This window comes from Mauremys mutica, chromosome 9 (genome assembly GCF_020497125.1).
Source record: "Mauremys mutica isolate MM-2020 ecotype Southern chromosome 9, ASM2049712v1, whole genome shotgun sequence".
NCBI classification, from domain to species: Eukaryota; Metazoa; Chordata; order Testudines; family Geoemydidae; genus Mauremys; species Mauremys mutica.
In genome coordinates this window covers 6,485,093-6,504,638 of record NC_059080.1, presented here as the reverse complement: position 1 = coordinate 6,504,638, position 19,546 = coordinate 6,485,093, and the positions used below count along the sequence as shown (strand labels likewise).

General features: G+C 42.2%; 1 protein-coding gene across 3 annotated transcripts in view; it reads left to right on the top strand.

Moving 5' to 3' along the window:
- FGF13 (fibroblast growth factor 13) overlaps window positions 1-19,546 on the top strand; it is a 352,169-nt gene that overhangs the window by 154,531 nt on the left and 178,092 nt on the right. The gene's annotated exons all lie outside the window — the stretch shown is intronic.

Sequence of the window (19,546 nt, the reverse complement as noted above, 5' to 3'; positions counted from 1 at the left end):
ATGCCTAAGGGGACAAATAGTGAAGTAAGAAGCATCCTCTCTTGGTGGTTCTTCTACTTCTCTGGTCATTCTGTCAGTGCCTTCTCCGATAAGCCCTCCTCTTCGTCCCACTCCTATTTGCCTTAGTGTCCCATAAGGCTCTAACCTTGGCTGCCACCACCTATCTCTCTATCTCTCTCTGCCCTTGCTGTGAGACATCTTCTCTGCTCACTGTAGCTTCAGCTATCCTCTCTACATCAATGGCTCAAATGTATTTCCCCACTCCTGGCCTTTCTCCTTCCTTCCAACCCCTTAGCTCAGCTTGGCTCTCTGATAGCTCCTCGTGGATGTCTCGCCATCAGTTTTAAATTAGCATGGCCTAAACTGAACTTCATGGGCTCAGCGCTGTCCTGTGATGATTCCTTTTTGTGCTGCTCCACGTACATGTGCAGTTAAATTCAAGCTGGCCATAAGTGGTAGTGCACACCAGCAAAGCAACAAACTGCCTGTACTAGTATTGGGCTGTACAGTGGAGGATTGCTGCCATCATCTTTGCTCCCCTGAAAACCTGGAAAGACCCTAGGCCATGGGTCCTCCTCAACTGGCAATGTTAATACATGTACACTCCCATAGCGTTCAATGACTTCCATGCAAGCCCCCTATGGCGATTGCTCCTACTTTACCTGGAATTCATAGGATTGCTCCTAGTCAAAAGAATACAAGCATATTACTTTTGCAGTATAGCAAATGGGCCTGCTTTGGGCAGGGAGGGAACGTTGTTTCTTAGCATCTGCCAGAATTTGGTCCATACAGTGACATGTGTGATATGTCTTCTAAATTCTTCAGTATTCTACAGATGGCATTAATCTCTATAGTGTAATCATGGAATAGAATCATAGAATATCTGGGTTGGAAGGGACCCCAGGAGGTCATCTAGTCCAGCCCCCTGCTCAAAGCAGGACCAATCCCCAGCTAAATCATCCCAGCCAGGGCTTTGTCAAGTCTGACCTTAAAAACCTCCAAGGAAGGAGATTTTACCACCTCCCTAGGTAACCCATTCCAGTGCTTCACCACCCTCCTAGTGAAAAAGTTTTTCCTAATATCCAACCTAAACCTCCCCCACTGCAACTTGAGACCATCACTCCTTGTTCTGTCATTAGGTACCACTGAGGACAGTCTAGATCCATCCTCTTTGGAACCCCCTTTCAGGTAGTTGAAAGCAGTTATCAAATCCCCCCTCATTCTTCTCTTCTGCAGACTAAACAATCCCAGTTCCCTCAGCCTCTCCTCATAAGTCATGTGCTCCAGCCCCCTAATCATTTTTGTTTCCCTCTGCTGGACTCTTTCCAATTTTTCCACATCCTTCTTGTAGTGTGGGGCTCAAAACTGGACACAGTACTCCAGATGAGGCCTCACCAATGTCGAATAGAGGGGAATGATCACATCCCTCGATCTGTTGGCAGTGCCCCTACTTATACAGCCCAAAATGCCGTTAGTTTTCTTGGCAACAAGGGCACACTGCATTTGCTAAAAACACACTGCAACATTCTCTGATTCCCGCTACAGAAATGAGAACGGAATTCCTGGGGCTCTGGTTATGTTCTGCAGTAGTGTTTTTTTTTATTTTTTATTACTACTTGAATTGTAATTGGGTGTATTTTTTTCCCTCCTGGGCGCGCTTGTCGTTCTTTTCATTGAAGGTGAGCTTGCAAATATCTAATGTCTTGAAGGAATTCGACTGTTTGCTGTGTGCCAAATGCCTTGTTTTCAGCCATATTGGGGCTTCACACGTGGCTGACATTGCATGACAGAAGGTCCCAGCCAGCTGACCTTTAGTCAGCGTTCTATAAATAAATCCTTTCCAACGCTGGCTCTTTCAGCAGCAGGTGGGGCTATGCAATGGGTCTTCGTTACCTCTTGGCACTTTCTCAGTGAAGCATGAAAAGAACTAGAAACGATTTCAAAATCTATTCTATAATAATGTCCTCTACTTGTTAGTAAAAATGGTTTCCAAAGTCTGCATTTTGCCCTGAAACGTTTTTTTGTAAAGAACAAAGTATATTTAAATACAAAAATGGTTTAATGCATTATACTATTTTAAAAAAAAAGGTGATGCTATGACTTAATGACAGAGACTCTTTAATACTGGTCAGCCTGAACTTCAAATTTATTATATATTTAGTCAGTATATAGTAAAAGGCATGGACAGGTCACGGGCCATGAATTTTTGTTTACTGCCCTGTGACCTGACAATGACTTTTACTAAAAATACCCATGACTAAAATGTAGCCTTAATTACAACTATTGGTTCCGATGGTACATGTTTTTTTGGAAATTTTATCTTATAAAATAGGTATATCTCCAATTATTATCTCCTAGAACTGGAAGGGACCTTGAAAGGTCATGGAGTCCAGCCCCTTGCCTTCACTAGCAGGACCAATTTTTGCCCCAGATCCCTAAGTGTCCCCTTCAAGGATTGAACTCTCAACCCTGGGTTTAGTAGGCTGGTGCTCAAACCACTGAGCTATCCCCTGCCCCCCCCTCAATATCTTGAATATAACAACAAATTGAAGCCATGTTACAAGTCCAGCCTGTCTGCTTTTTACACAGTACAAGTCAATGAGGCAAAGTATGAAGCAAATAGTAAAAATATAAATATCATTAGAATAAGTATGTCTTAACAAATGCATGCAATTATATTCTGTACTGTGTGAATTTCAGATCTTCAGAAAACAGGTTAGTCTGCATAAATATTTTCTCAATTATCTGATTTGTTGTGTGTTAGCTTTTTTTCCCCTTCTAAATATAAAGTATACTATGGAACAAGGGTAAAACAGGCTAGATACTCAAATAATAGAAATATAGTACAGTAGGAGGCTCTGTAGGAACTTGGTTATTCTAAAGAAGATCTAATTCAGATTGCTTTTTACATTAGTAAGCTCATGCATTTAACTGCATGGGGTGTGTGGTTAATGCATTGATGTAAATGGTGCATTTTCAGATGGACACATTCGTCTTTTCATAACCATCAATTGTCACCTAAGCAGTAGAGATGGGCTGGGTCAGAAATACTTTGTTCACTTAGGCCCTGGTTCAGCAAAGCATTTAAGCACATGATGAATGGATGATCTGTCTTGCTTGGGTTATTCTCAGATGGGTTCTGTAGAAGGTGTTCCTTACTATGTTTGTGTGGCAAGGTGTGTCTCTTTGTATTTAGCAAGTGGTAGTGACTCTGCGTGCTGGGCAAAATCCAGGAGGGGCTGTTACTGAGGCAAACGTAGATTGCTTTTTGGACATTAATGATAAATATTAGCAAAGACTGAAACTTAACACAAATGCAATAAAAGATAAAAAAGCTATTGCTCTGGGCAGGGTTTTTACTCATTCTATTTTTTTATCTTTCAGTTTGATTCAGTGAACTAGTTCAGTTTCAATGGCTCTGTCTGCTCTAAGATAGCTGTAGAGTTATGGTAAATGTGTTTGAGTTATATTGTAAAATGCAGTTACCTGGAAAGCATGGCATTCTAGGATACTATCAGGATTGATAGGACCAATATTTGAACCCACTTTAGAAACACTGGGGCAAATTCTCCTCTCACACCAATTTCACTGTATTGGTCTTCCAATGTGTGCCTGTACAGCGTCCAGCATGCTGGAGCTGAGAGTCTGTTTAGGGCCGCAGAATGCTACTGCCATACAAATAATGAATAATAACAACAACCAATTCATTTAAATGAACCCTCCTCACCCCAAAAGTCTATGCAATTCACCTGAAACAAGGACTACAAGCCGTGTGAAGTTTAACTTCTTAGCAAAGTGACCCACTTAGTACAGACTCTGGGGGCTAGACTTCCATAGTCACAAATATCTGGCCTGTTCTCTCTACTTGTCTCTAAGAGCAGGATTTCAGTACTGAGGCAGCCAGTGGGGGGAGAACAGGGTACATGTCTGTGAAGAAAGGAAAGTTATCTGTTCATAATTTTCAGCCTGCTGCTTCTGAAAAAGTGTGTCTTTACGGACTCTCTCTACATAGCATTGCTTGCTTGATAACTTTGCATCTGACGAAGTGGGTATTTACCCACGAAAGCTCATGCTCCAAAACTTCTGTTAGTCTATAAGGTGCCACAGGACTCTTTGCTGCTTTGACTAAACTGTCCTCTGCAGAGGTTAATCCAGCACAGGAGATTAAAAATGCTGAGAATTTACATTCCCAGGGCTTGATTCTTCACCTTGCATATCATCTTTTTACACCAGTTCAGAGTGGGTATAAAATGTTAACACTCTCATATAAAGTTCAAGCCAGGTAACACTGGATGTTGGTAACCATTGCACCTCAAAAAAACACTGGTTTTATGCAGGGGTGAAAGTAACTTACAGGACTTACCGGTAATGCTGCAGTCCTGAGGGGGGCGTGGCCTCATCCAGAAGAGGCGTGGTCTCGTCCAGAAGAGGTGTGGCCTCTCAAGATTTAAAGACCCTGGAGCAACAGCTGTGGCTGGGAGACCCAGGGCCTTTAAATCAACCAGGGGCTCTCAGCTGAAGAGGTGGCTGGGAGCCCCCCAGAGCTCAGGGGCAAATTAAAGGGCCTGGGGCTCCTGCTGCCGGGGGGAACCCTGAGCTTTGCAGGGCTGGTGCAGGGATTTAAAGGGCCCAGAGCTCCTGCCGCTGAGGTGAGCCCCGAGCTCTAAATCCTGGTCCCAGCCCGGCTGCCAGAGCAGCAGCAGGGAGCTCTGAGCCCTCTAAATCTCAGCCGCGGCCGGGATTTAAAGGGCTCTGGGCTGCCTGCAGCCCAGAGCCCTTTCAATACCCGCCGTGGAAGCCGGTGCGGTCCAGCACGGCGTACTGGCTCTTGCCGGTACGCTGGACCGGACCAGCTTACTTTCACCTCTGGTTTTATGATAAGTGGCCTGAATTCCATTTGACTTCTTGAGGATCAATGTGAATCACAGAGCCCAAATTATTTGACTAATCATTGTAAGCAATGAATTACAATATATTTAGTTTGCCAGAAGTGTAGGTCCATATACCTATGCTCAGAAGCATGCAGATGTTTTCAAACTGACATGACCCATCTTACCAAGCATTATAAGATATAATCAAGGGGTTTTATAGGGGATTTTTCATAGTATTGTCTTATTGTGGTGCACATTATCTTACTGATCTAATTAACAAAACAGAGCTGGATATTTCATATCGTTATAGCATTAGTACCTGCTTACTGAATTATTTGCAGCAAACAAAAGCAGGGCAAAGGTAACGCTGAAGGAGAGAGCATCATAAACTGTCTAACCAAGTTTGTTTCTATGTCCGGCAACAACCCTCTTGAATTTTAATTGTATACATTTTCTATCAAGTTTAAAGTCTGTCTCTTTTTGTAATATCATGCAGGTATTATAGCAGCGTGAGGTATGCTAGACAGGTGCAGCACATAAACTGGTCTGACGTATTCATTATCACCTCTTCCACAATACTGCAGTCGCAGCCTGGGGCGAATTATTTAACAAGTCTAAACTGGTAGACTTTTATATGGCAGATGCTTCAAGTTTATGATGGAAAAACTATGTTTGGCAGATGACTGCTTCCCACTTCAAAGAGAGCATTAAAAGAACATTTTCAAAACTCTTTTTTATAAGTAGCTGGTGATGGTTTCTTCAATATATTTTCATCTCTGCTTTGTTAAGCTGTTGTAGCAGTGGAAGGATGTGGTCAATGCTTTGATGGCGTGTTGTTTTCCAGGCTGATTTGAATTTGTATAAACTTGCCTCCCTGAGTGAACGTTTACCAAAAAAAAAAAATCACAATCTTAAAATAAACTGTGGTTGCTAGAAGAGCTTTAATAAATAGAAGTAAATTAATATGTGACAGTTATTAGCGAAGACATGGATAGCTTCCAGCTAGAAAAACTGCTTTGTCAGAGAGAGTATATACAGAGCAGAATCAATCTCCAGGAAAAAACGAAATATTTCAGTGCATGGTGAAGGAAGTTTTTACATCCATGCACATCGAAAGTGCTTGTTGACCAGGTAAACTGGGTACTACACTTGGTGTTGCAACTTAAACATCTACTGTAAGAATGTAGGAATCACCATGTTGGACCAGATCAATTGTTCTCATCATGCAAAATATTCTGTCAGTGACAGTAACCAGTACCCAATGCTAATGAGAGTTAAGCTCTCATATTGGACAGTTAGGCAATCTGATGCCTATTGGTGGAGTTAATGTCTAACCCCAAGCAGTTATTGGTTGGGCGACTGTATGTACTAAACCATGAAACTTGATATCCTGTATGAATTTTTAGAGTAATTGGGGGTTACAGTCTTATTATTCATATATGGAAAATTTTTAAATTCAACTATACTTTTTCCCTCAATAATATCTTGTCATACAAAGAAAAATGTTTACTTTTACCAGTTTTGACTTAGATGTTTTGTTTTGTTTCATTGGGTGTCCCCTTTGAATTGGCAGGGGGAAAACTGAGAGAAAGGGATGATTGACATAGAAAGAATTGCTCCATAACATTCTAGCAACTCAAAATTGAGAAAACGACTGCTAGGATGTGGGGTGACTCCATCTTCACAATGGAGCCAGAAGGCCAGGCCTAGAGGCACCCTGTGTCCCCACAGGGGAGATGGTAGAACAGAGCTGCATTAACTCTGGCTCATTGCATGGTTTCAACATGGAACATTGAAAATTGGGAGCTGTAACGAGGCAGCTTCTTCTGATGAGCTTTCCAGCTTGCAGCTTGCCACAGCAGAACAGGCTTGCTTGGGGATTGCAGACTCCTGTGGCCAGCAAGATTTTATTTTGTTGACGTGCATTTAGTGCCAGTGAATTGTCCTGGCTTGAAGGCTGAAGTCTTTTGTTTAATCCCTGGAACAGGCAGAAGCAGAGACGCTTCCCTGTACTACCTCCTCAAATTGCCTGGACCTTGACTGGGTTCGACCAGTTGTGGTGGTGAAAGGGCATTTCAGTCTCTACTGACCATTCGGTTGATGGCCTCTCTGCTAAGGCTGCCAACAAAGATGTTAATAGAGTGTTAGGGCTGGATTTTGTGATATGGACATCGGCCTGCTGGGTACTGGACTAACACCCAGCAGGCCAGAAATAGGCCAGCCTCCTGAAAAGCTGGGACCCACAGCGTGTTGAGACTTGCATGACTGAAAAGCTGCAGATATTTTATGCTTTATCAAGTCCTTCTGTTTGTACGTTGCCCTTCACGCACTAATCTAAGATAGCTGAAAAATTTAGCTCTACATCACCTGTAATTCTTAATAGTAATTTCAACTATCCTTATTCAAACAAATAACCTTTCTGTCTGGATTTAGTAGTCCCAATTGTTCCATTCTTTAATTGCAATATGTTTCGAAGCCAGAAAAAAAATGGACTGAGTGTGTCTTGTGGCACCATGGCTCCAGCTGATGTGATTGAGGGAATGTAAGAAGCCCAGTATTCCGTAGTCACAGTGACTAAATCAGCTCAGTGCTAAAGGAGCAACACCATGCTTATGAGAGCAATTTTACAAAGTAGATGATGCCTCACTGGAAACTAATGAAGGGATTTCGTAGTAGACAGTAGATGTGAGATGCCACATTGGTAGTGTAGAATACTGGGTTGCATACTTTTTATTTGCATTATCTACAGCTAGTGCAAGAATTTATCAAGGAAATGAGCAGGTGAGCTGCAGTGATCCATGTTTGTGATCGTCAAAGCACACATCTGTATGTCAGCAATAACCCATGAAAACACACACTCTCTCTCTCTCTCTCCTGAGCGCTTTCTTTACAAGATATTTGGTTTTCTAAGATCTTTTTGGTTGCCCAAAGTATGATCCTTGTTACAGAAAGTGAAAGTGGGGACTAGAGGAAATATACAACTAGAAATATACAACTTATTTTCATTAAACACTTTACTGCAATGTGTTCCCTTTTTTGGTCTAAATGTTGAACTTTTCCAACCAGCTGTCTCTGCAAACTCTAGTTGATCTGATCATATTTCACTCCCTCCCTTTTTTGCCCACTTTTCTTTGAACATTTATGCAGTTGGTTTTTGTTTACATAAAAGTTTGGGGTGGTATTTTCCTGCAAATAAGCGTGTTCATGACTGTTGATAAATTGTACCGTCAATTGCTAGACCACACTTTGGTTTGTTACACAATATGCGCAAGAGACCAAATAATTAATGTCGGGCAGGTTTATTGCTATATAGTACAGGGGAAATGTTTTTCTGTGCTACCAGTCTCCGGGAAGCATCTCGTGCGTTCCCTTTATGCAGAAGGTGTGCTCCCAAAGTTACACATATCAGCTGGTATTGTAAAATCATCATAGAAATAAGTTACACATCTCTTCACGTGTTGCTAAAATCCAACCCACTTATCCCAGCTCCCTAACTTGTTCTGTTCCTTCCTTACCTTTGTTTTTGGATACCAGCATTTCATGTACTGGTATGTGAAGCTACTTCCCTAGTGTGGACTAAAACATAGAACAAATGTTTCTTGATTTTTTTACAAGCTTCCTATCGGCTTATGTCAGAGCTTACTTGAGCTAATGCAAGGTGTTATGGGATACTTAGCGTAAGAGAACAGGATTATAGGAAAGGTATAGGCCAATTTAGGCTATATAACTGCTATACAGTTTGTGCTTAATGTCTCCCAATGTGTATATGGTGCAGATAATACATATGATATGTATGCTAGCCAGTACATATTGGTCTACATGACAGAACACTTGCCTGACCACCCTATGTATACATTTAGTTACTTGGCGGGGATGCAACATGAGAAAAATGAATGTAAAGACTGTTAAATAGGCAGTGGCTTCAGCTTACACCTTTCTCTCCCTTTCATCAGGAAAGAATTCAGCTAATTTAAAATATGTGATCTTTGTTTGTTTCCAGTTAAGAATGTTCTTTCCTGTATGAAAGAGGATAGGAATTATTGAATACATCCTCAAATTTTGTAGGCAGCGTTATCTCCCGTGTGTCTTGCAAAAATATCTCCAAACTCTCCACCAGGGTTTTAACTCGCTAATGGTACTGCTTCTGTTTTATAATAGTAAGGTCATCCACTCAGGGGTCAGAAACCATACCATGTGACATCTGTGACTCATTACACTGACTGAATTCCAAATATTCAAAGGAGCCCTTGCAGCAAACCATTCATGAAAACCCAGGGGCCCAAATATGTTAGTTTGTCAAACAATTCATAAAATTCCCGGTCAGTTTATGAAAATGTTAAATCCTATTGAGTGAACAGTTTAACCAGTTCTAGATGTTAGCATCCCCTCCTGTGTAGAGAATCCAACAAATGGTTATTGGTTTCATCTATATTTTTGGTAAAGAAGAATATATTTGAAATTGCACTGAGGGAAAAGTTACATTTTTATGCTTGATGGTTAACTGCTGCTTGTCAGGTCCTGTTAACCAGTTCTTCGTGACTTTATTATAAGTACAGCTGTTATACAGAAAAAGTGTTGTGTTAGCAATGTTATACTCCAGAGTATTACCCCAAAGAGCCTATTCTTTTTACATTTACAAAATACCAACCCAACACAGCATGAATGTGTTCTAGACACAACACCCTGCTGTCTGCAACACCCTGCTGTCTAGCCACTGCTTCCTTAGCTGCTTCAAGTGCTGCCTAATGTACCAAGTATGTGCGGGGAAAAACACAGCTTCAGTATAGCATCATATACATGGTAAGTCTGTACTGAAGTGCCAACACTGGATTTAAAAAAAATAAAAGCTGTTGCATCTGTGGACAATGTTCTGCACTTTGACAGGTTTCAGATACATGGGCACATTACTTCCCTAGCTCATGCCTCTGAAAGTTTGTAACTGTACATCTGATCTGTAAGGACGAGTTAATCAGTATTTCAGTCCCTAGTGATTAGAGGAGCAACGAACAAGGTGGTATCCTGTGGATAGTTAACCAAAAGCGGTGGGGTAGAAGGTTGTGTTTAAAATTCCCCTTGTAGCTCTAAAGAGTTCCTCCAAGTCAGTGATGGGTGATATTTTCCTTTCTTTCCTGAAACTCATGTTTGCCCTTGACCACAATTTCTTCTAGATGATCTGAAATATCTCAACAGTAGCTCGGACTCCTAAACGTTGGCTCCCAGGTTTGTAAAGTCCTCTGACAAAATTCATTTCTGCTGTAACTAACTAGACCTCACAGAAGCCTCTGGTCCTTGTTTCTTAAGGGAATGCTGTCAGTAAGACTGGCGGATGGCCTGACATTTAACCCAACAGTTTCATTTTGATCTCTATGCACAAATATGTCAGTTACACTTATCTTTGTACCCTTCCTACTTATGCACAAAGGGTAGGCACATCTGAGGGTGCATGTGTGTTTGCATGCACATTTGTATTCATGTCCCCTGCAGAACAAAAACCCAAACAGTACTCTTTAGGTCTGATGGTGGTAGCCAAGGTGAGAAGTTGAGAAGTAATCATGTTAATCCAAGGCCAGAAGGGACCATTGTGATCATCTAGTGTGACCTCCTGTATAACATAGACCAGTGGTTGAAAAGCAATGCAGTTATGGTTTTGTGGTTGTTTTTTCAGCTAATGTTACACATTTCAGAGAGGATCAAAACACAGAGGTGGTGCACTGGATATTCTGTGTTGATGGTAATAGGTTTGTTTGTACACCCCTAATGCACAAGCCTGCATAACAATGTAGAGAGGTGTCATAGGAACTGAATATAGTTAGGCATTAGGAAGATGGTATATTTCACCGGACAGACATTGAAATCTGCAAATTCTCTAGGTCACAAAGTTTTGGAAATGATGAAATGCATATTACTTACAGGTACTTCTAGAAATGGATAGCCCCATGGTAAAGCAAACACAGTTTCAGCTGTGGATAAAGGAAAAATACTCATATCCCACAACTGCAGTGCCAATATTTGAACCTCAAAAATCTCCTCATAACCTAGGATAAATGATGCGTATTAGACAGGTGTGTGTCTGCAGAGAGAAAAGGTGAGGGACCAGACACCTATCCATTTTTTTTCCTACTTAAAGAAATCTTGTTTTCTCAAAGGGTAACACCAGAGGGCAGACAAACTTAGATTGAGCTGCATGTTGTTGGAAATATTTCAGCTTTCTTTCTTTCTTTTTTAACAGGGCCGGCTCCAGGCACCAGCATTCCAAGCTGGTGCTTGGGGCGGCAATCTGCAAGGGGCGGCAGTCCCTGTTGTTTTGCCCCCAACAGCGCGCTGAATTGCCGCCGCCGGTGGCAGGGGCAGTCCGTGTGCCCTTAGGGCGGCACGTGCGTTTCCGCGGTGGCGGCAATTCGGCAGCAGCTTCTATATTTAGCTGTCCACAGCGGCTTCAGCTAAACATAGAAGCTGCTGCCGAATTGCCGCCGTCGTGGAAATGCGCCTGCCGCCCTAAGGGCACAGGGACTGCCCCCGCCATCCGCGGCGGCAATTCGGTGCGCTGCTTGGGGCGGTGAAAACTGTAGAGCCGGCCCTGTTTTTTAAGTATCGGGAAGGTATAGTACAGTGTTCAGGTTCTTATCATTTCAGCTGGGGCAAGGTGAGGGAAGAAGTGAAGATGTTTTATGTGCAGAATGCAGGGATAGCACATCTCCCTGGAGGTTTTTTGAAAATATCTGCCCTTTAATGCACCCTGTTCCATTCTGAAGGCAGAACATTTTGCTCTTCAGAACTAATTATATAAACCCCAGGGATAAACCAGTTCTGGCAAGGATGAGGTAGCAGAAGTTTTTCCATTATGAGGCAGGGAAATCATCCCAACCTTCTTTTAATTTGGTTGCAGAATTTTAACTAGTCTTGAGGAGTCTCCAAGAATCTCGTCCGTGACAGCACTGCTTAGCTTAGAGGAGACTCTCAAGTATGAAGTCTCTTGAGTCTTTTGTTAAGGGTTACTGCCACACCTCTTCCTCTGCTAGTAGCAGCATTTGCAGGTAACATTTGTAACTTCATACTGAGATATCAAGATTGTGGTGGTTGGTTAGACCAAAGCACCGCTAATTACTTCAGTTGTCCCACAGATTTCCCTTTTTCTTTTGATTAGATGCTAATTGAACACATGGTAAAGCCGAAGCGCTTTCGGGAACAGTAGGAGACATTTCATTGAAAACGCAGTGCAATCCTTTTAAGTTGAAGTGGGATGCACCCAAATAGTGTGACTTGGAGATAAAAGAACTCTCTTTAGTGGTAGACATTTCAATGGGAAATGTATGACATGAAAGGCCAGCCACTCCGTCTAACTTCCCTCACTTCCAGAGTTGGCTCAGAAGAGCACTTTGTAGATATTTATTGCCACAGATGGAACTTTGAGCACTTTATAAATATGCATATTCGTCATTGTCACCTTTCAAATATGATACAAGTGTGAGTATAGCAATGTGCCAATTATGTGGATATGGTTCTATAAATCATGTTTCAGGATAACGTCAGGCCCTCATGAGTGTGTGATGAAATACCTGGGAGAGAAGGTTGTTCTCTGCCTGTTGAGGAAAAGTGGACATTATTTTCCTGTGTTATTTATATCCATATCACCGAAAAGCTGGTGTAGAGAAGCAAGTCTGTCTCGGCTTGCTGGGCTTTCATCTCTGTGCAGTTTTTGCTGAAGCAATACAGGGAACTTCAAAGGGGAAATTTGGCAGGCAGAAATACGTAGCCTCATACATCATCTAGGGAAAAAGGCCTGTTTCTTAAATCTGCTTTTGAATGGTGAGAAAGCTAGTAGGAAGCCCAGCAATGCAACTATCTTAGATCATTGCATTCTGCAAGTGTATCCCTTGGCTGTGGGTTCTCATGGTTGAAAATCTGCTTGTAATGGGTTCACAGAGGCACAAAGTGCTGGCCTGGGGCTGGCTGGCCCCAGCTGAATAAGGGGCCAGGCTAGGGAACAAAGCAGATTTTTGCAATGTATTACCCAGGGATCTTCTGCCAGTGGGGCTCGTAGGGAGCTGAAAGCGGTGGAAGGTGGCTGGGGTCCCTGGGATGAATGCCTCTGCCGGTATAGCCGCCCTGAAAGAGTAGGGCAGCAGTTTGTGTGCCTGGTGCTCCCGCAGGAGTGAATCAAAACAAATATTTTCTGTCAGAAGAATGGAAGCAATGACATATATTGTATGTGCACCTTGGGTCTAAAATGGGCATGGATGAGAAGCAGATGGCTCCATTAATTCTTATTATGGGCATGTGGCTCCACAAGGTGTCTCCTACTATGAGGCTTTTATTTGTGCACAGATTCTTTTAAAGGTGGGGGGTGGTGCGGAAAGGGAGCAAAATCACGTTATATCAACTTGTGCAAACTTACTAGGCACTTCAGTGGCTTCTATGTGCCAAAGTGTTTGGGCATCCCATTGAATGCACGCTGGGTTCTCTGTGGCTTTCTTTACGTTTGGGAATTGTTTAGTACTGGTGAAAGATGTAATGATCTAAGTCCTCTATTTATCTATAGAAAGGGAACTGCATAGTCAGCAGATGTATGAGCTTCCCACGCTGCCCTGCCAGCTCTCAGCTGTTTAAGGATGATTTGCTGCTCCATTTCAGTCTGTTCTGGACACGAACCAGCGACCTATAGGTGGCAGAGTGAGGCTTAGTACTCACCTCCTAGCCTTCCAGTCCCTCTCAGTTGTTCTCTGAGGCTAGGTCTACACAACGGGTGGGCGGGGGGAGTTGACTTAAGATACGCAACTTCAGCTACGCGAATAGCGTAGCTGAAGTCAGCGTAACTTAGGTCAATTTACCTGGCTGTGAGGACGGCAGCGAGTCGACCGCTGCCGCTCCCCTGTCGACTCCGCTTCCGCCTCTCGCCATGGTGGCGTTCCGGAGTCGACAGCAGAGCTATCGGTGATCAATTTTATCACGTCTACACTAGACTCGATAAGATCGATCACTACCCGCCGATCCGGTGGGTAGTTTAGACATATGAGTGTCTTAAAGAATTAGCACGGAAACAAGGGGCCCACTGCTCTTCTCCGTCCAAGCTGGAGTAGTAAAAGCTGGTGGAACAGGATCAGCAGCTCTGTGGCGTAATCCCTCCTTCTCCTCTGTAGCCATGTTGCATGATTGAAGATCTCTATTGGCAGGCATTTTGTGGGCACAATTGTAGCCAAGGAGCAGCTGTCCCACTTAGCCTCAGGTCCCAGGGATGATGTCAGCATAGCTTATGAGGAAGCCATGCTGGCAAGGGGAAGGTGGCTGGGGAAAGTGGCTGGCCCTCTTCCCTACCGCTCTGAGATCTGTGAAGATGCAGTCTGGTTTCCTTTGGAGCTCTAGATTTCAGCAGGGTCTCCCAGGCACTCTACCTTTGCCCAGCACGAGGTCTGGAACCTCTCCCCCTGGAAGGGAGAATGGGAAAGAAGGTGAACTGGAGGGAACAACTGCCCTGAGCCCAATGAGTTTAGGTGGACCGCGCCCTACTTGTAATGGCTAACTCCAGAGAGCAGCCAGCCAGCTCTAGTTCTTACACCTGTGTGCATTTAATCCTTTTAATTATGTTCTATTACTGCTTGTTCACATTAAGCTATTCCTTCGGTGCATCTCTTAGCAATCCCATTGCTTCGAAACAATAACGTGATAACTCACATTATCATTAAGGAGTTGGTAATTGCAGGTCTTTATTATTTCTTTTTAAAAAATTGCCCCAGAAAAGGATTTTTATAAAGTGGTTCATGTGAGAGATGCTTTAGGTCAAACACAGTATGTTTCATTACTTTTTTTTTTAAATGAATGTAATACTCAGTAATCAGCCTTCCAGGAGTCTAATGGCACTCCATCCGTAAGGTGTGATTCAGAGCAGTACTAATTTCTTCACTCTTGCCGCCAAGCAAGGGAGATCAGGGTATGGGCCTGCATCTAGAAATGCAACTTTGCATCGTTGCCTTAAGTGCCTTTTGAATGGAGTTAAGACACATTGACTTGATGATGACGATGATAGCGTAAAACCATTCTAACTCTTTACGGACGGTCTTGGTTATCACATCTTGGACTACAAGATTTCTGACCACTGTGTTCTCTAGTTTTTAAAGAGTCTCCTTTGCCTTTTAAAATCGGGTATCCAATGATGAGGTGCATAGTCTGTTTGGAGATGGGTTTGTTTATTTTGAAGCTGTTTTTACTACTGCGCTCTATCTGCTTTCCGTTCTTCACCTTGCAAAAGGTTAGTGTCTTGTACTTAATTATTCTGATAGTTTCCAAATGCCATAGCAACCAATTATGTCGTCAGAAGTAAAGATTGTTAGAAGGGGTTAGAGGAGGAGGCAGCGTAAGAAAAAGGAATTGTCAGTTTGAATATTTGTTTTCTTCAGTAACTGAACCCCTTGCTCTCATGTGAACTCTCTAAGGGAGATTAGCCTGAGTGAAAATTTCAGTGTCTGGGGCTCGAACTGCAATGATAATGAGGCAAGAGATTTCATACACCGTGCCCATTGACCGAGAATCTGCGTTACGGTTAAGCAGAATCTGGACTCAAGACAGAATGGACCTTAGGCCCCAATGAACATATTCTCACAAGTTCCACTGCTCAGCCATGATTTCCACCATTTTGGCTTAATCTTAAGCTAGAAATAAGCCCCTTCCAATTCTGGGTCCTTTGAGGAACCAAAACTGTAGGGGTAGGTCCAGATCCAGGGAGTTCAGATTCAGGGTTTGGGGGAGGGGGTGCCTCTCTGTAAATCTGCCATAGCATCATTCATCCGCTGAGAAGTTTTGAGCTTTCAGTTGAGTTGTAGGAAATATTGAGGATCTGAATGAGGTTCTTCTCTTACTTGGTTTCATTTCACATGAAATTTCTCTCTTCCGGACCCTCCTCCTGTCCATTAAGTGCATGCAATCCTGAAAAGGAGTATTGTGTTCATAAGGGAGTGTCTCAGGCCCAACAAGAGATAAGATGTTAACAAAATCCTTGTTCACTGTTAGTGTTAAATACAGTTGTGTGTAGTCCAGGATTTTGTGTCAAGTTGTTGCTGGCTTACTCCCATTGTAATCACCACCTTTAAATTTTTATTGACTATACAGAAAAAGAGGGAAACAGAGGAAGCCTTTGAAATGTAAAGTAAAGCTTTCATTTGAACAATGCTCCTTATTCCCTTTCCTTTAGCTATAGAGGGATTTTATAAGGAATCTCCCCATTGGTCAGTCTTTTAAGTTGTTTCTACACTGCAAATAAAAGGTGGGTTCTTAACTCGGGTCACCTAACCTGAGTTCGCTAACTCATCTTAAAATAACAGTTGTCACCCTGCCTTGGTGGGTCACAGCAGAGAATACCAGATTCAGGAAAAAGTGCTGAGAATAGGACAGACTTACCCCAAACTGGTGGTTATTCTATCATTAGCTATACCAAGCCCGTAACAAAAATAAACATCCGTCTCACCACACTAGTTAACCAAGTCCGAGATGCAGGCTCTTTAGGCATTCCAGCCCTTATCTTACCACCCAGACACTGGGCTCTGACAAGTGGTTATTGAAAAGTAATTTAATCACATCTAGTGTCCTTCTAATCTCAAGAGATCAGTCACATAACCAGGTAAATAAATATAACTCAGATCTTACCCAATAATCATGCTGCTGCCAGTCCTTTAGTAACTAAAATCTAAAGGTTTATTAAGAAAAGAAGAGTTAAAATGATTAATAGGTCATATACATACAATAATTGCAATGTTCTTATATCAGGTTTGTAGCAGTGATGGTATAGATTGCTGGCTTGTAAAGTCTCTCTGGTAACTTCCAAAAGATTGGAAGGTCCTCAATCCATAGATCAATATGTTGAGGCAAAATAGAGTCATCCCAGGGGTCTTTTATATCCTTTTCCATGTGCCTGGAAATGTTCTGTTTCAAACAAAGCTCAGAGCCCAGTTTGTGGAAAGTTACTGGCACAAGATGGAGTCCAGGGTCACATGGGCATATCACATGCCCTTACATGGCTTGATGACTCATGGCCCCTTGGAGGCTGAGGCATGGGCAGGAAGAGCCATCTGGGAGGAATGAGTTTCTTCTATGGCCCATTGTTAGAGCGAAGTGTCCTTAATGGGCCATCAAACTTTAATAGTCCATTCACAATGTGCTGGCTAGACTGGAAGCAAACTGTGTTACTCCAGGAACAAACACATTTGAGATACAGCTATAGAGCCAATACTCATAACTTCAGATATAGTGATGGTTCATGGATTTAAACAGGGTAATCTTATTTAGCAAATCATAACTTTTCCATTGGCACCTTACATAATATACTTTGTACAAGATTTGTTGCAGTTGTCTCACAGTGGCAAAATCGTTTATATGACTGGCCATACTTCAATCATACAGCATCACAGCAGTGAAGGTTCAGCAACTCAGCTTTTAACTTAGGTTAGCAGCTCAAGTTAAAATCTACAAGGAGCCTGCAACTTCTGCCTCTGGTGCTGACTCTTGCTTGCAATCTCACTGCTGGAGAAACATGTTCACAGCTCACTGTCTCATCAGCCACTCGGAGACCTGGCATGCTTGTACACTGGGTTGTCTAGGGCATTGCGTTTAGCTACCTCACTGGTCACAGCACTGTTGCAAGAGATGGAGTTATTTTAGCTTGCTAAGCCAGACTCTTATTGCATTGGGCAAAAGGAAAGAGGTAGGAAAAGGAAGACATATGTTATGAAAGGAAAAGGAGACACCAGGAAGAGGGCAAGAACAGGAAACCAAGTCTTACATTCCAGGTGGTGTTCAGAATTTAGCTGAATTTAGTGGTGATGTCATAAATTACCTCTCTCTGGCCTGGTCTGGACAGGACACCTTTTAGGAGCAGGATGATGTCATGGTGAGTCCAAGGAGACAAGTGTGTGAGGTTATTGGGATATGAAAACGCTGTTGTAACAGAGATTACTACATTTCTCCTGTTAATCACCAGATGGTTAGACCATATGTTACTGAAGAGGAGACAGGGGCTAAACATTGGTAAACAGAGAAATAATAGAATTTAATTGTATTTAAGATTCTCAATATTGGTTAATTAGCCTGGCTGAAGACTGCTCCTTGCATGGCTTCTTCTAAATAACTAATTTAAACATTTTCTTCAGTTTCATAGGTTTTAGTTAAGATTGCTGACCTCCTCCAATTACAAACTGTTTGGTTATGTATTAGTAACCAACAGGATCCACTTGCCCTGAAACTGTGTGTGTGTGGGCAAAATAATTTAAGTAACTAAATCAGATATTAACCAAATTCACAAGAATTTTGTAAACTATGCAATTTACCAAATGCATAATGCCTCACAATGCAAGGGTGTAATCTCTGTTAAAGTTCTCCAGAGAGTCAGATGAGATTGTAACAGAAGTCGCCAATTTATCACTTGTATTTGTCTAGTTTTGTTTAATGTTTTCTTTTCCTTTAATAATAATAATGTAGCCATAGTTAATAATTCTGATTATTTCTAAATTTCTATAATAAAATTACTTGGCATCCGACAATTTAAAATTTCCCCCTTCTACCCCACACAACCTGTCTGTTACATAAAATTGCTTATAAAAGTCAGCAAAAGTTGGAGGCAAATAGATCGGTACAAACTGAATTGTTTAGGTTAAAAGAACAATTAACATATGCTCCCGTTTCTAGATTCTTTCAACTCATCATATCACCATGTGTCTTCATGGCACATGACACAACCTCACACACTTGTTAAAATCATTTTAGAACATGTTTTTTTGTTTTATGAAACAAGTTATGAAGTTTTAGGGAAGTACTTTAGAAGTTGGACCCTCCAAATGTTACCTCCCTTGCTAATATTTATATACAGCATCAGTGGTAGCACCAACTGCAGTGGAAAGTGGTTTTCTTCCATGTTCAGCTTGAAATCTAGAATCCTAAAATGTTTTATCACTGTTCCACTTGCTGATCTCCAAAGAATAAGGTGCTAACAGTTTTGTTGTTCTTTGACACAATGCCAAAGCTTACTAAGATGATGTACCATGGTATATTTTTCAATACCCTCTATTCCTTTTACTTAATGTTTTGACCTGCAGTGACTCTATGCAAACAAAAGCAATCAACTGCTCTGAATTACACAAGTTTCATTGGACAAAGAAAAAGATTTTGAACTAGGATGTAGTCACAATTTTGATTGATAGGAACTGGAATTCTTTAGAAAGGAATATTATAATTTAATAAACTCTGTAGTGATTCTGTTGGGTTTCTTTAAGCCTCTATAAACCAAATTGGAACAATCAATGTTTGTTGAGAGTGAAGGGGGAGTGACCACCTCATTAGCAGAGTGTTTGTTAAAATAAGAATAGATTTTTTTTTTAAAAATTGGGTATGTTTCAGAGCTTATATTTGGGGAATTTGAATTTTTCCTATAGAACAGTGGTTCCCAAACTTCTTCTGCTGCTTGCGCAGGGAAAGCCCCTGGCGGTCCAAGCCAGTTTGTTCACCTGCCGCGTCCGCAGGTTCGGCCGATCACTGCTCCAGGCCAATAGGAGCTGCTGGAAGCAGCGCAGGCCGAGGGACATACTGGCCGCCGCTTCCAGCAGCTCCCATTGGCCTGGAGCGGCGATCCGCGGCCAGTGGGAGCCGTGATCGACCGAACCTGTGGACGTGGCAGGTAAAGAAACTGTCCTGGACCG